The following is a 4,061-nucleotide window of genomic DNA, read 5'->3' as shown; positions in this document are numbered from 1 at the left end:
AAGCCGTTGACTGAATACACCTCTGATCCTTTGATAATCTCAGCATGGTCTCTTGGATAATAATAATAATAACTGTGATATGTGTTAAGTGCTTACTATGTGCCAGGCATGGGGCTGGGTGCCAAAAGGACCTGAGTTCTTATCTTGGCTCTGCCACTTTGCTGTTTGACCTTGGTCAAGTCACTTCACTTGGGAGAATACAATACAACCAAGACCCACTCCCTACCCCCCGGAAGTTTACAGTCTAGAAGGAGAGACAAACAATATAAATGAATGAATTATGGATATGCAAGAAGTACAGTGGAATAATGGACAGAGCATGGGTCTTGGAATCAGAGGACCTGGTTTTTAAACACAGCTCCACCACTTGTCTGTTGTGTGACCTAGGGCAAGTCGCATAACTTCTCTGTTTCCCTTCTGAAAAATGGGAATTAAGACCGTGATCCACATGTGGGACATGACTGTGTCCAACCTGATTAGCTTGTATCTACCCCAGCACTCAGTACAGTGCTATGGTGCGCCCGACAATTTTTCAGTATTATTTCATGCAATGTATTCTCACCAGACCAGAACAACTCATTCTTTAGGAGTAAGAATAGTTCACTAATTAAAAAGAGACATTTGCTCTTTCAGACCAACAGGAAATGAAGAAGATCAAACCCTGTATCAGGAAGGACCTTAAAGAGACAATTACTGTGGTCAGTCTCCTGACTCCAGCCCAGATTAGATTGCAACCACCTAAGACAGACATCTGTCTGCCATATGAAATCTTTCTGGGGACCAAGATCCTACAGTCCTCTGCAGGGTTCTTTTCCAGGGTTTAATACTGCTAATCGATAAGGAATGTTTTTCCTTTTGTCTAATTATAGAGAGGAACGAACTAACTCTTCTCTAGTTATCTTCTCTATGGACTCAGAGAAGAGTTAGTTGGTGCCTCTCTGTAATTATTTCTTAAATGCTTGAAGTCATATATCAAATGGATCCTCAACGTTATTTTCTCTAAGCTAAATAACCCAGTTCCTTTTGTCCTTGGCCCTGTTTTCTAATGCTCCAATCACTGGTACTTTTCTCTGGGCCCGCTCCGATTTCTTCACATCCTCGGTCAAAATGTGGAGGCCAGCTCAGCCAGAATACTCTTATAAGGGAAGGCCAGTGCCTGGCAGAATGGAAGAATTTCTATCCGGCATTAGCATGTCGAACTCCAGTTAGAATATCCCCATATAATTTTAGCTCTTTAATAACGGCACTGCAATGCGGAGTCATATTCATATTGCGGTCAACCATGAATTGTCTGCCTTTTTCTGCCATATGAGCTGACACCCACCCCGGTCATTCCTCATCTTACAGCTGCTTTGAAGTTGTTTTTTTTTTTCATTAAGTGTACTTTCTCACCCTTGTTCCTACTCAGCATCATCCTGTTTCTGACAGATCATTTCTCTACTTTGTCGAGGTCACTTTGAATTCTATTCCTGCCTTTTGGAGCGCTAGCAATCCCACTCAACTTGGTATCATCTGCAAATCTAAGTTGTGGATTAAAAATACTGAATCCAATTCTCTCCTCTCTAGGTCACTCCAAGGGGGTAAATTGGGTATTGGGGGACCACTTAGAGTGTCCCCTCAGAGAGCTCTGGAAGCTGCTAGAATGCAAGTTCTCTGAATTCCCCAGACCGGGGTTTTTCACGTCTAAGGCACAGGCTGATTGCTCCTCCCAACATGAGCATGCCTTCTCAGATTCCAATCCTCCGATCCCATAACCAAAAGTCAAACAGCAGGGAGGAAGAGAAGGCAAAGAAAACAGATTTACTCCCAGTTGTTGGCATCTGTGCTATTTTCCCTTTTAAAAGTAAGTTCCTTGAGATCAAGGACCATGTCTTCTGGTTGAACTGGACATTTATTTTTTTCAATGGTATTTGTTAAGCACTTATTCTGTACTAAATGCTGGGGTAGAGGCAAGATAATCGGGTTGGACACCGTCCATGTCACGCATGGAGCTCACAGTCTTATTCCCCATTTTGCACATGAGGTAACAGAGGCATGGAGAAGTCAGGTGACTTGCCCAAGGGCACACAGCAGACAATTGGTGGAGTCAGGATTAGAACCCAGGCCCTTTTGACTCCCAGGCCCGTGATCTTTCCCCTAAGTCACATGGCTTGTCAATGCACTGAGGCACTATACTTAATACAGTGGTAAATGCATCAGGGAAATTAATAAATGTGATTCTGATCCTGTTTCTGCAACACTGTCTGGCTGCAAATAGCTTCCCGGATTTTCCAAGTTTGTTTTTTTTTTCTTCTAATCTAAGCATACGCCTACTCACTAAGTTAGTTTGCTTCTAGCTGCCAGCCCTCATTGCTAGAAATCCCCTAGATTAGTTCCTCTCTGAAGAATATGTCGCCAGCTGCCTCCTTCCTCTCCATGACTACAGTCACTGTTCAGTCCAGCACTCTTCCACTTCATGACAGAACCGAATTGGATAACAATAATGAATAAAAATAGAGAAGCAGCACAGTGTAGTGGAAAGAGCACGGGCCTGGGAGCCAGAGGACCTGGGTTCTAAACCCCGCTCCACCATTTGTCTGCTGTGTGACCTTCAACAAGTCATTTCACTTATCTGTTCCTCAGTTTCCTCATCTGTTAAATGGGTATTAAGTCTGTGAGCCTCCTGGGTGACAGGGATTTTGCTAAACATGATTAACCTGAATCTACCCAGCACTTAGTACACTGCCTGGCACATAGTGAGAGCTGAACAAATACAATTAAAAAACCAACGATAACAATAATAATAATAATGATACATTTTAGAAACTTACTATGTGCCGAGCACAGTAATAAATGCTGGGATAGATGCAAGATAATCAGCTCATTGTGGGCAGGGAATTTGTTTATTGTCATATTGTACTCACCCAAGTGCTTAGGAAAGGGCTCTGTACACAGTAAGCGCTCAATAAATATAACTGAATGAAAGGTCAGCCACAGTCCCTGTGCCACATGAGACCCGTTACCTACATTAAAAGGAGAAGAGCATTTGAGTAGAAATATTCTCTCTCTGTTCCAGCCTAACAGAAGCATAAATCATCTTTCTTTAACTTCAAGTTCATAGCATCACATTCCTTCCCCCAAATCTACAGTGCCACCTAGACAAGGAAGTCGAAAAACAAATCCAGAAGGCTAGGGTGGATTTTGAGGGAATCAAAGATAGATTGGGAATCAAAGATAAGTAGTGATGCTATCATGGCGTCATGATTCAGATCAAACCGAAGGGCTACAGAGATAACTTTATTCCATTTTTTGTCTCCAATGTGAACATCAAGGAATACTTTATCCATTGGAGAAGCAGGATTACAACATTGTGGTTTTGGAACAAAGTTAGACCACCAGGAGCAAAGTACACCTGCTGCCTTCACAATCCACTGAATGAGAGGAAAAGGAACTTCAGCAAGACCCCTAGACAACTGCTTTATGGGAAGCTCAAGTAGGATAATCTAGAAAAGGTGGAAAGAAAACTCCCAAGACACAAAGAAAAAGCCTCAAACAAAGTGACATGGCACTGAATAGTTGGGACACAACCCCCAGAGACTCAGAGGTTCACCTGGATGTATGACAATCAGAACCGATAATAATAATATTCATTCATTCAATTGTATTTATTGAGCACTTACTGTGTGCAGAGCACTCTACTAACCGCTTGGAATGTACAATTCAGCTACAGATAGAGACAATCCCTGCCCAACAATGGGCTCACACTCTAAAAGGGGGAGACAGACAACAAAACAAAACAAGTAGTCAGGCATCAATACCATCAAGATAAAGTAGAATCATAGCTATATACATATCATTAATAAAGTAGAGTAATGAATGATATATACTAATATGCACAAGTGCTGTGGGGAGGGGAAGGGGTAGAGCAGAGGAAAGAAGTGGGGGCCTGGGGAGGGGAGGAGGGGCAGAGGGAAAGGGAGGTCTCAGTCTGGAAAGGCCTCCTGGAGGAGGTGAGCTCTTAGTAGGGTTTTGAAGAGGAGAAGAGAGTTAGTTCAGTGGATATGAGGAGGGAGGGCATTCCA

The sequence above is a fragment of the Ornithorhynchus anatinus genome, chromosome 4 (genome assembly GCF_004115215.2).
Source record: "Ornithorhynchus anatinus isolate Pmale09 chromosome 4, mOrnAna1.pri.v4, whole genome shotgun sequence".
NCBI lineage: Eukaryota > Metazoa > Chordata > Mammalia > Monotremata > Ornithorhynchidae > Ornithorhynchus > Ornithorhynchus anatinus.
Note: the sequence above shows the minus strand (reverse complement) of the source record.